Raw genomic sequence first — 13618 nt, forward strand, 5'->3', positions numbered from 1 at the left:
TTTTTTAGTTTTGGATTTTTGAGATGTCCTCTCAGGAATGAAACTAAAGGAAAAGCAAGCTACAGGCGCTGTAGATTTGTAGCAGCTTGAGCTGCTTTTGATTGGATAATTAGGATATTGGATAATTTGTTTTTCGAAAATTGGTGTTTTTGTTTATACAAATTTGAGAACAACAGGAGACTTACAATTTTTTTTGTGAAACTTTCGCTCTACATGTTTTCCTGAATTCCGGATCTCGATTCCGGAGTGTTGCGTAAATCATGTCTGTATTAATTGAAGAATCACGATAAAGATATTGAGTTTGAAAAAAAGAATCAAGCTTCATACATTCACACTGCTATGCTAACTACTTTGGAGCTTTTCTCGGAAAACAGATATATTTTCAAAGTCGGTGTCCGTCGGGTAACATAAATCTGCACACTACTTTCACCGGTCGATTCATCGATTCATTCTTTGTCTAATTATGCAAATCTCATTTTTAGAGTAATATCATAAAAGTTTTAACTTTTATTTATTTTAAAACTCTACCATGACCGGAAAAATTTGGCAATTTAAAAAAAAACTATCGAAGCTACCAGAGAATGTTACCTATTTAACGATTGAGTGTTGATTTTTGTGTCGCAGTTAGTTTAAGATCACAAAAAGTGCATTTCTAAGACAAACCTCACCAATTTAGTCACCTCAGTATTTTCTTTTGCCAAGAGCAAATATTCCTCAAACTACGAAAGCCAATAAAATAAAACTGAATGGTTTTTTCAGCAAAAACCATCCTCAAAACAGGGCCTGGTAGGTCGTAATAATGTATTTAGCACTCCGCAGCTGAAGCGAACAGCAATGAAGGTTCAATGCTTCTGCGACATGCTTATGATTACATTTGAAAACATGTGCACACGACCACGTGTTCACCAGCGATTAAGCTTGGTTGCTTGGTTTCGTAATTTGTTGCTCAACATGTACTTGTCTTTAGCTATTACAAGAACACCCATATTGTGTAACAACATCCATTTTAAACACATAAATGAGCACACACATGCACATTTGTGCTCAAATAAAATGCACATGTAGTGAAGGAGAGCGGGGAGCAACAATTTTCTAATGGAATCGGGTGGAGAACCAGCACTTGTCGAGCGTGACGATCCATGGGCTGATGATGAGATTGGACTAATGGCCCCAACGGTATACCTGTCGTCTTCCTTGGTGTGTATGCTGAGGCTGTAGCCGGGTGTTCTAATTATGAAATGCGTCCTGCGGTGTTTCAATGTTGCTTTCGGTTTCGCTCAGTTTTAGTTTATCGGATGGGACCGCTATCGGGCATTTTAGTTTCCACATTAATTTGCATTCAAATATGATGCATAAATCTGCATCCATAACAGAGAACACTTGCAGCTGATCATTAAAGCAAAACATAACAGCAAAACGGCACCAGCAAGCGAAACTTCAAGACTTTGGGGTAAATTTGAGGCCATTAGCTGGCGGACTGCAACACAACGGCTGTTTCGGACACCGCGGGAGTCCATCAGGCGCATCAGGCTCCGGTGTGAAACCCCGGAGGACCAGTCACACCACTTGTCCAAGTCAGGCACTTCTTTACCGCTTTATGAATGATTTTCGCTCGATTCAATTGGTCATTTCTAGTGGAGAGGAAGGGGACGGAGAGCTGTTTGATTGATTGTGAATCCGACGACGACGACGATCCTTGAGCCTGCAAGAAGACGATGCGGGACGATGGGCAGGGTGTCTGCGTTTCCTTGTTCAAAATGAAAGGGAAAGCTGTGGGCGCGATCGGAACTCCGGAAGGTGGAACCGCCGTCCCCTGTAGTGGTCACGGCACATCATGACGGGGGATGGGGAGAAGACTTCCCATTAAGCAGTGGAGACACTCTTCGGAGCGATCGGAATGGAAAGCCGTGCGCCTCCATCGAGCCGCGAGGAATGGGGACAACTAGCGAGAGAGAGAGAGAGAGAGAGAGAGAGAGAGCGACGAGTGCAAAAGAAAAAAAAAAGGGGACATAAATTGAACCAAAGCATGGCAGTGTGGTGTAGCGGGGCAAAGTGCTACTGTTCGCTGTAATTGAAAGTGACGATTATGGTGGACCATAAACTCTGGCTGCAAAAGAAGTCGGTAAGAAGGAAGTCCAGTAGTCCAGTCCTGGCTTGCCTTACAAGTATCCGTTGTAGTAGTAGTAGTAGTAGTAGTAGTAGTAGTAGTAATAGCAGCAGTTGTAGGTAACTCGACACTAGACCACATTCTACGCTAAAGAGCACGCTGACTGCCAGGGTTCCCCTGATGCGGTACGAGGACCTCTCTCTCTCCTGAAGGTGATGCAGGATGCTGGAGGCGGAGCCAGCAACAACTCGAGGATACGCCCACTTTACGAGTTCGACGGCAGCGGCGGCGGCGGCGACGGTTGCTGCTGTGACATTGAACTCGCGTATTCCACGCAATGTGACCGGGAGCATCGAAACACAGAGGTTGTCGTTGGACGACAACCGACAACAATGCACAGGACCTTCGATTCGACATTCCAAATCAACCAGCAATTCAGCTCATTAGTAGTGGTAGTTCATGTCCAGTAGGTTGACTACCAGCGAACCACTGACGCCTGATACTCAAACCAAACCCCAGACTAGCGGATTGATCAGAACTGATTGCATCGCGAGCGCCTTCCGGCAATCCACTTCACTCAAACACACGCACACACAATCACACTCGCACTCGACAAAGTCTCGCAAGGATGTGCAACGAGCTGGCTGGCGACACCTCGTAGTTCTTATGCACGGACCTGGCTCCTGCCAAGCCTGCAAAAAGATTCATGAACTCCTCCGGGGGGCCAGTTGATCCCTCGTTTCCCCGCCCGGTCCCGGCCCCGGCCTGGCCAGCTTCAAGCTGTGCACCCTTTCTCCATGTTGTCCTCTTTCCCAGCACTTCCGGAGAAGAGGAGGAGAACAGCGTCAACAAAACGGGGCAAAGCGGGAAATTCGACGACCAGTACCAACGGGATGCCGTGGAAACCGAAATGAACCAATGGAGGCGCGCGCACTAGCCACACGCGCGATGCTCGCTCATGCTGGCCCGCTCTCGCTACCGGTCGTTGCTGTCCAACCGTCGCACTCGCGTCGGAACACGCACGGCCAGGCACGGCCCGGTGGTGGGGTGGATCGCCGCGAGCGTTCATACGCGTTCTGCTACGTAACGGTCCGCCAGTCGACAACAACCGACACAGCCGACGAGTGACGAGCTGCCTTCTAAGCGCCACCAGCCACACAACACAGTCAACAGAGCAACAGCAAAGAAGCAGAAACAGCAGCTGCAGCAACTGCAACTGAGGCCTGATCTCAGCAGCAAGTTCAACGCTCAGGATCGTCATCGTGAACGCAGGACGCACACGAAAACGATATAGGCGCCCACTGTTGTTGTCACCGATTCGTGAAAGCGAACAGGAGCACGAGAGAGAGAGAGAGAGAGAGAGAGAAAGAGAGAGAGAGAGAGAAGGCAGCAAGAAAGAGAAAAGGAATACGTATACACAATATATAAACAACGCATCAGAAAGAGCGAGCGAGAGGCGTGTGGCGTGTGTCTGGTAGTGGCCAGTAGTAGTGTCGGCCCTTACGAGTGTACTGTGGTCGTCGCCGTTCGTCGTCGTCGTCGTCGTCGTGTTGTGGTGCCCCACCAAGGGTTCGGAGGTTCGCAGTTCGAAGTCGAGGCCCAAGTGAGATCCCTGCTGGTCGCCCCCGGTTACTGTTGAGCCACCTTAAGTCGCGCGAGTCTCGGAAAACGCACCTTCGCCTTCTGCAGAGAGAGAGCTAAGCCCGAGCTGGTGGTTGGTGTCAAGAGTCAAGGCTGCCAATTCGAAGGCTGTGCAAACTGCGTGTGCGTGCGTACGTGTGTCTGCCGTGTGTATTTCGATATTGTGTGCCCCGGTATCAACAATCCGTGCGAACACCGTTACCGCGTGAATTGAGTGTGCGTAGTGCGCGTTTCCATCACACTCAGGGTGTTTGTGCGCAACGCCATCTTTGTGCCGTCTCGGTCTCCCCCCCCCCCCCCCGCAAAAAAAAGGAGCCTGGAAGGAATGGTGGTGAATTCAGGTGCATAGAGCCCCCCCGAAGGAGGGTTTTGTGTGTCCTCGCGCTCCCGCGTATCGCGTTCCTTCTCGCCGCCTTCGACAAACCACCGCGATCCGAATCCGTCGCGATCCAACCGCGGCCGGTCCGTAGCGTCCGAAGGTGAGCATCATCATCCTCATCATCACCATCATCATCACCACCGTAATCATCGACAGCATCCTAGCAATCAATCTTAAGACGAGAGCACCAACGGGGACCACTCAACAACGGCAGCTCCTGCTTTCTGGCGTCCCCATCTTGTCTCCCTGGATTCAGCAATCAACCAATTCACCACTTCAGCAAAAGGACGCGACGCGTCACCGCGTGTTGGTGTTGGTGGTGTTGTGGACCCCAGGTAATGGTCGAGCTCTTTCTTGGCGGACGGGACGGGTCGCTCGGGAGGTTGTGAGGGCTTTGAGGGGAACTGGAGAGGAAAGGGAAGGGGTGGGGGGGTGGTACTGAAAGATGGCTGATTTATGGCTGTGGGTCAATCAAACAAAGGCGCGAATCCTTCCGAAATCCGCTCCTAATCGTGTGTAAAGTGAGTGTTTTGACAAGTGAATCGCGATCGCGAGCAAGCGAGCGAACGAATCCGTCGCTTACGTTGGCCGCATTGACCGCGATATAATCTGCGATCTGCTGCTGCTGCTGCTGCTGCTGCTGCGACTCGGCTTGAACCACACTCATCCACATCGTAAATAACCCCCGGCCCGTGGGGGGATCTTCTCCCTGGGCCACTACTAGCGTTGCCGGTGCTGCTGCTGATAATGCGTTGTTGTCATTGCTCTTCTTCCTCACTCGCGCTGTTGCTACTGCTTCTGCTACTTCTTCGTCCTCGGTGCTTATTATTCGTTGGTAACCCCCTCTCGGTTCGTTAACGCCCCGGCGAGCTGACGGCCCGTTGACAGCGCGCAGCGCATAGTGCGCCAACTTTCACGTGAAGCATTCGAACGGAATGAGGGGGGGGGGGGGGGGGGGGGGGTTTAGGTCTAGGGAGATAAAAAGCCACGAAGAACATAAAGGATAAACACGGGCCCGTGTGTTATCTGTGACCTCGGTGCAGCGGGATGCACACGCCAGGCGCCACTCTATGCGCCGGGCTGTCGTTTCGAAGTCGAAGAACCGCGACCGCGACCGCGACTGCAACCGCCACCGTGCTTCTACTCCTTGGAACCGTTCCATTCGGTCCGTCGGTGTTCAGGTGCCACTCGGATGATTCGGGCGGGCGACAGCGAGACCAAACGCGGGCCGGGGGCGACCCGCAAGCTAAATCAACAGTAGCCACCGCCACGGATCCGCGGTCCCAGGTGTGGTTACACACATTTTTTTGATACCCCTTCTCGCGCTCTAGCTTTCTAGATCGCTTTCGTGCAGGGTACGCAACCACCTCCGGCTGGCTTCCGGCGGTCCGGGATGTTTGACTTTGATTTGACAAAAAAAGGCTACCGAATTGAAAGACGACAAAATGGGTCTCAACCATTCGGTTATCTCTGTGTGCGCCGTGTACCTGTGTTAGAATAGAGAGACATGCTGCGATCCCAGGTTTTCCAACCCCATTCCACAGATAGCAGATGATCTTAGGGGGGTTTGAAAGTGTGGCGTTCCAAATGGCTCCAAGTTAGTTTCCGTTGCAACTGAAACTTTAACCATTGACATTGACATTGACCAAGAGTCACAATATTGCCGTCAACTAGTAAAGTGGCCCATACACGCTCAATTTAGTTTATCAAATGTTTGCATGCCAGTTGATGGACGTAACGCCGGAAACCAATTACCAAAGGCCCATTTTTGACGATTTTTTTGTGACGTAACTATTCTACTTTATTTTTTCAAGTAAATGACATATTAATCTACATTCTTTGAAGAATATTTGATATTGTTTTGAGCAACATTCATTGAAAAATTAATCCATGGCATCAAATTTGGGTAGGCGTGTCGCGGCAAAGGTACTTTTTACGGTGCCCCCTTCGTAGCGACATGACGGGTCATCCGAAATATATAAATCGATACTCGTTAGAAAGATTATAAGTTTATCTAGGTAGTCTTGGAGAGATTTTGTTGAATTTCCAATTCTTAGATTTTTTGCAGATTTTTGAAGTTGAAGAAGTGATGCCTTTTGCGATTCTGCCAAAAAAACGATCTTTACATAATTAATTTTTTTTAAAGCATCATTAATTTTCATGACATCTCGACAGGAATACCTGGCAAAGAGTGTACAGATTATGTGTTAAAAATTTCAAATCGATCTGCCTAGTAGTTTTTACGGTACTGGATGGGCACGGACTATGAACACGTTGGCTTTGGGAAATGCATTTAAAAATAGCGAGCTGAACGCGGATTTAAAAAATCTGTAACATGGTCAGCTTTGCTTCGGTTGATCCAACAAATTTACACAATGTTCTTGAAAGGATCTGCTTTTAGGGAAAAATGTTGAAAATATATGTCCCCCTTTAAACGCCCTTTCTGCATCAAAAACATTGATGAATCGAATTGAGGATGTGTTGGCCGATTTAAATTCGATCAACAAATCCACACACATAAATATATTCTCGTCAATGCATGCAAAGCTGCATGGATTGGATCAATAAAATTGAGCGTGTATGGGCCACATAAGTCCACTAAGTGCAGCTCCCCAAAGGATAGATTATATTACTTACACGCCACAGCGCTCAGAAGCTCCTGCACCAAAGGCCCCACATGCCGGTTTCGATCATTTAGCCGGCGGGTTTTGTGTGCAAAACGCACGAGCGGTTGCTGTGGCGCTCCAGGTCCGCCACGTGCCCACTACTAACGATTCACCGACTAGTACATTAGGTGTAATGAGTGTTGTGGGAAGCAAATGATAAGATAGCGCGCGAGAGCGCGCGCGCGCTATCGTCGTCGTTGTCGTTTACCTGGGTCATGTAAATGCACTTGTAATTGCCACTGCCTACAACGCTGGCCATGTCCAGCAGTCACCACCAGCAGTAGCAGCATCGACTCGAAGGCCTTGCCTGACATCGCGAACCGCGTCTAGGCTCGACGGCCCCAACACGACCGTGTATTTCAGCAGCTCAGCCCCGGGTTTGGTTTGTGTCAGGACGTTTGTGAAATGTCCGACCGGCTGCTGACCGTCGCAAACAATCGGAGGCTGGAAGAGCTGGCTGATAACACGACACGATTTTCTCCGGCTGGCAACCACTCCAGCTCGCACACATCACATGATGTCCCTCACAATCGGAATGTACCGTCCGGTAGGTACGTAAGGCCGCCGACATGGTTAGCGAGTTAGTGCATCCAACCCCGGCGGGCTCGTGACGTCGTCGGTGTGTTTTGTTGATGTTTGTCGCCTCGCGTAGTCAAACAAACCCGTCGCCCCTGGCGCAAAGATGCCATTCTAGCGAAAGTGTGCCCGTACAACGCAACACCGTTCAGCAGCTGATAAGCGGATAGCCTCATCGTGTCCGTTCCGATGCGTTGCAGTGGCGCGGTCCGCGGTTGCCTGCCAGCTTACATGTTTACCACGCGCGGAACACGCCGGATAGGCCTGGATAGCCAACAGATGCGATAAATGCGTGCAGTGCAGTGCACCTGTGAGTGTGTAGTGTAGAGTGTGTGCAACGCTGCGCTCACCGGAACGCCAAACGCACGAGAGAAGCAATCGAGCGAGCGCGAATAGTGGTTCTTATCTTGCGCTAAAGCTAAAGAGAGTGTCACGGAACAGACGGAGGGGGGGCACGGAGTGTAGAGGCAGCCCTACAAAGCTAGCCAGCCGGCCAGTGCCTACTAGAAGCAGAAAAGTTGTTGTGTGAACAGTTCTCTCTCGTCTAGTTAATATTAACTGTCAGCCCCAGGCCATTTTGCAGCTTTCCTTCTCTCGGTAGACCAGGGGAACCATTAGCTAGTGCCCGGTTTGCTGGTCCCCCTTAGTTACGGCCACAGTTAGAGCGTCGTATAACATATTTTCATGACCTCGCACTCGTTCGGTACAAGTACACCCGACGCAATTGGCCAATTACACACGACGCACAAACGAACAGGCGAATAGGTGAAACCAAGCCCATGTGTATATACAACACAAAAGGGGATAGTAGTGTAGTAAAAGGGCCCAGGGGCCGGGGGAGCTTCTCCATAAATACGCATCTCATCTGTCAAGGGCCCCAACTAGCGGTCCTCTGGCAGCCTGGGCCTGGGCCTGTGCCTTGCAGCGGATGTGCCCGGTAAAGCGAACAGTGCGAGGATATAAAGACGCGCCGAGATCATAACCATAAACTATATCCAATAAAGTTTATAAGCCATATTTTTTTTTGCGAAGGTGCCCCCATCGTATCATAGGCATCGAATCGCTTCGCCCCTCCGCCATTCGTGTAGAGCTGTGTTCGTGTGTGTGTGTAAAGTTTGACTTCCTTCACATTTCATCCAGCAGACACGGCAGCAGCAGCAGTCGTTGCCGTTTGTCCCCTTTTTTTTTTGGTCCATTTTCTTCTTGTTCCATTTTTGTACCACGGCAGAGTGCGGAAAAGGACGGCCGTCCGCCCCCAGGCCATCGCTTCAACACTACAAAAGATGCTCCTCCTCGTCGTCGTCGTCATCGTCGTCGTTGTCTTGAATTGATAATTCATCCTTTGCGTTTTGAGTGGATGCCAGCAGGACGAACGAACGTACAGACGGACGGACGGACGGACGGACGGACGGGCTGGCTGAAGGCTTGAAGTACTTTTTTGGGGAGTCGTAAAGTTGGGAAGAATGTGACCCCGGTGCGCCCGTGTACTGCTCGTGTACTCGGCTCTTGGCGGCTTGGAAGTTTATATCGCACATTTCGAGTGTCGCGTGTGTATCACGTCCTGGACAATGTTTTATGAGCCCAGCAGTGGGGGACACGGCGGGGCGGGGACGCTTTTGCGTGATATCCGAGCAAGATCCCCTCAAGAATCCCCAAGAACGGTCCCGGTATGGTTTTATTTCAATTCATCACACCGCATCACACTAGCAGCAGTAGCAGCGGCAGCAGCAGCAGCAGCAACAGCAGCAGCAGGCTACCTAGGGGCTGTAGAAGGCGGCGTAAAGCCTCATTATGTGCATGGAATATTGTGTGAGAAGTCCTTTAGTGTGAAGGCCATTTTCGGTTCGCTTCGTTGGTGGGCGTTTTTGTGTGACTGTTTTTTTTTGTTTTGTTTTGTTTTGTGTGGCATACTGGAAGGTTTCCTGAGAGTCCAGGGGCGAGAGGCTGAGGCTGCGTTCGATTGGAAAAACTCTTGGGCTTGTTAGAAGTGAATTTAAGGCGCCTGAAAGGGCAACGAAAAATCGCACGCCCGAACCATACTTTTAACGTCGATCGCTCGATTTTTAAGAGACCACATACGTAGTGATGAAACTGTTCCATTCTCGGGAAAACGGGCCGCTTTACAGTTGCCTATCTATCAACGGCAGCCATGCCTGGCAGCTACTGCTGCTGTTCTCCTGCTGGAGCTCGCCGCGCCTCGCGCAAAAAGGGATCCATCTGGGTGCCATTTGTTCGGCTCGGAGGGTTCGCCACCATTACTGCCACCATTTGCTAACAGTGACAGGGGCAGCGTTGGTAGAATGGTGCGGGTGGCAGGCACCACCAGTCACCAGCTACCAGCCACCAGCACCAGCGCCAGCGGATGTAAATGGATGAACAAACACAACGTCGACGATGGCCCCAGTGCTTGGCAGAGGGTGGAATTTGTTAGCCGCTCTCTCTCTTTCTCTCTCTCTCTCTCTCTCTCTCTCTCTCGCTCTCTTATGCCTAAGAAAAAGAGAGAGAGAGAGAGAGAGAGCTGCCTCTTTGCTCCTTTGATCCTTTGGTTCAGGATCGTCGCAAGTTGATTGAAGGGGAAGATAATTGGATGTACATTATGGTCCCGCGCCCGCCGGCACATCCACAGCATTTCGTTCAAGCATCTTCCCCATTACTATTTTCCTTCTTCTTCTTCTTCATCTTCTTCTTCTTTTTCTTCTTCACGAGAGGAGGGTGACGCGCGTTTCGCGTATTGTGCGCAATCGCGGCCTAAAAGCGGGGAGCTGAGGGCTCCCTCCTTGGAGTGTGTAGAAGAGGAAGGGGGGAAGGGTCGCAGCGCCTGCTATTCTAGAGCTCTCGCTGGCTGGCTGGCCGGTCGCTGACTGCTGAGTAGCACAATGTTGCACAGAAATAAGCATAGCGCATTATGTTGGAAAACATAATGTAATCCTCGTAAACCAGCACGCGCGCACACATACACAAGGGCGTGCGCGCGTGCTCTAGCCCCACTCCACCCCCCCCCCCCCTCCCCCCAAAGGACACCCACATCCGTACGTTTCGTTCGCGGAAGGAACGAAGGAAGGAAGGTGAAGGTGAAGGAGCGGGAGATAGATTGAATGGTTCCCGGGGGGAAGGTGCCTACTGTAGATAACGGGATGAACGGGCTCTCTCGCGCTCTCTCTCTCTCTCTTTCTAGAGACGGCAAGTTCTGGAGCACACAAGGACATTTCTCGGTGCTTCTCGCGCGGAGGTCCTTCGGGGCCTTGTCCAACCGATGTGCCAGTTCATAAATTGCGCTCGTCCCCTGGCTGGACGCCATATCCTTTCGCATCCTTTCGTAGAGTCCTGGGCGCGCCTGGCCAGAGTACCAGTCAGGAGTCCGGTTCTTGGCTTCGCTATTCTCTATCGTTTAGCGCCTGACACTTTATGGGGTCTGTAACCTTGGGGCTCTTCCGAACCGGTGCCGAATCGATTCGGAGGGCAAATCGCACTTAGCCTTAGCTTCGCTGGCATCCTGTGGCCGCCCTCGACTGAATTGAAATTGAATTTCGCCCGCTACTAGCGTGACAGGATGTGGTCCATCAATATCACATTAATGTGCGGTTAATATGGGTAGGTCTGGTCTTTTCGCATGTCCCAGAATGGAACGGAACTCCATTCGCAATCTCGATGCTCAAATATCCTTCCACCTTTTCGGCCAACTTGGGAAGAGAGGAGTACGGCGTTCGAACACAATAATTCCGTTCCGTCCCTTGATCCGCGGCACTGGAACCAACTGCGAGTGGAAGGTTTTTTTTTTGAGAATGATTAAGGCAAGAAGTTGTTTGGTAGAAAACAAAACAAAACAAAAAGCTCCAATGTATCGACGCGCATACCCTCGCCGGTCACTCGTTCAGTTTTCGCTACTACTAACGTAACTAGCGTAACGTAACGTAGGAGAAAGTTTCCTCTTTGAACAATACGAACACTGCTGGAACCGAACAAGTGGTCCAGCATCTTTTCTGTATGCTGCATCGGAAGTTTAATCAAAGTATAGGGGGTTCTGCCCGTGCCCGGTAATCTGTGCCAAGCTCTCCCACATCCGCCAACCCCCAATTATCCAGCTCCTTGCTTGCTGGGTGCATCGTGCAGTCCACAAGGAAAAAAACAAAACACCGCGCTTGAAACGAACTTATATACCTTATTGGACGCTGGTTTTCTGGGGGGGGGGGACTTTACCGTTTTTTTGGTAACTCATTAAACAGCATGCTTTCGCCTGTCTTTAAGGAGGGACTTTGGTATTTTCCCAACCCGGAAAACGCTCGTTTGTGACGATTTTTTGTGATGTAACCATTCAACTTTAATTTTACATGTAAATGCCATATAAAAGTACAATTTTTGAAGAATATTTCGTTTTAGTTTGAGCAATATTCATTGAAAAATCAATTCATAGCAGGAAATTTTTGGTAGGCGTGTCGCCGCAAAGGTACTTTTTACGGTGCCTATCGTAGCCACATGACGGATCATCAGAAACATACAAATTGATATTCGTTAGAAAGAATAAAAGTTTATCTAGTTAGCCCCGTTGAGATTTTGTTGAATTTCCGACTTTTCGCAGATTTTTCAATTTGAAAAAGTGATGCTTTTTGCGATTCTGCCTAAAAACACGATTTTTAAAGATTTGTTTAAAAAAAGTTATCAACAATTTTAATGATATCTCGACAAGATTACCTGGCAAAAAGTGTACAGATTATGTGTTAAAAATTTCAAATCGATCTATCCAGTAATTTTTACAGTACGATGAGCACCGCCTTTGAAACCGTTGGATATACGGAAAACGCGCTTCAAAGTGGCGAGCTGAATGGAGCCTTGTATGAAACGCGGAATTTAAAAAAATCTATTACTTTGTCAGTTTTGCTTCGATTGATCCAAAACTTTTACACAATATTCTCGAAAGGATCAGCTTTTAGGGAAAAATGTTAAAAATATGTGTCATTAAAAAACTTAAATACCGAAGTCCCCCCTTAATGGGGAGTTGAGTTTACAAAAATGGGACGCGCATATTTCGGCCAACCCGCCTATAGCCCAAGAGTGACCCGATCCTCCCGATCCTTTGTGAAGCTCCTTCGCTTCGAACCTGACAAATCCTTCAATTTGGCTCGCCGCGCATTTGCAGACCTATGGGGGCGTATCTCACATTTCAATCCCGCAAAAGTCGTCCAATTAATTACACTCGCCGCCCGGAATGGTCCCTTCAATCAGTGGGGCTGGGCAAACTGCGGAGGTTCTACTCTCTCTATCTCTCTCCCTCTCGCTTCACCTTCCTCTCATTCGCCCTCGGAATGCCTCTTGAGTGACATTTGACATTTCCAAACGACGTCCAGTCTTCGTGAGGGAGACGATTTATCTCATTTTCTCCACCACCGCCACCTGTGACACGGCAAGCAGGACAACCAACCGGCAACTTTGTTTGTCAATTATGCAGTGAAACACTGTTTCTGCTATTCTTCTTGCAGTCCTCTCACCCTCCTGCCAGCCTCTTGTACGACGACGCTTGAGTGAAATGTGTTCAACTTGCTCTAGAAGCTCGATAGATCCATTTCACCAAAAAGGGCCCGGGGCATTTTGGGTCTGTAATTTCCCTGCGGGCGGGCTGGGTTCACTCTCTGCCCATTAAGACTACACCTGCCTGCCACCCGGTGGGTGGCACGGTGGAGAGTGATATTTTTAATCAACCATAATCCTGCCTGATTTCTGGATATTCGTAAAAGTAAAGCAAGCGAACCCGGATGCGGACGGGAACAGTGAGCTGAGGTGCTGATGACCTTCGATTGTGGTCAACGAAAATGGCTTCACTAGCTGGGCTCCCGGCGTGGTGGCCGATCATTAAGGTTGGGGTGTACAGCCTGTGTGCGAAGCATTTCACAAAATGGAGTTTCCCGCTGAGCCAGTCCGCCTGCCAATGAACCCGGCACTTGATTGGGCGGAATTTGCGCGGGTGAGCGAGGGGGCGGAAGGGCGCCCCGCGGGTAGGCCTTGCGTGTGTTGTGCGACGAGCGCCTGCGCATTCGCCCCCACTTTCGGTGGCGGTCTGGTACTTACAAACAAAAAACCGGCAGGGCTCCGCCACCGCCACCACCATGGTCCCAACACTGACTGACTGGTGGACGCCATTTTCCACCATGCGGGAACCGTTTTCCAGGCATCCAGCCAGGGACCGATGCTCGTGTAACGATTAATTAATTTAAATCTACAGTTCACACCAGCGCCATATTTGTCAGCAACTATCTT

At 49.8% G+C, this 13618-nt stretch overlaps 1 protein-coding gene across 2 annotated transcripts in view; it reads left to right on the forward strand.

Moving 5' to 3' along the window:
• Positions 1–3277: 3277 nt before the first annotated feature.
• Positions 3278–13618, forward strand: part of LOC126579591 (pituitary homeobox homolog Ptx1) — a 41503-nt gene continuing 31162 nt past the window's right edge. The window contains exons 1-2 of one of the 2 annotated variants that reach the window (XM_050243027.1): positions 3811–4227; positions 4284–4462. The gene's annotated coding sequence lies outside the window, so the exon portion shown is untranslated. Of the gene's footprint in view, positions 4228–4283; positions 4463–13618 lie in introns of both variants that reach the window. The other variant, XM_050243028.1, reaches the window with a different exon arrangement.

Source organism: Anopheles aquasalis, chromosome Y, assembly GCF_943734665.1.
Source record: "Anopheles aquasalis chromosome Y, idAnoAquaMG_Q_19, whole genome shotgun sequence".
NCBI classification, from domain to species: domain Eukaryota; kingdom Metazoa; phylum Arthropoda; class Insecta; order Diptera; family Culicidae; genus Anopheles; species Anopheles aquasalis.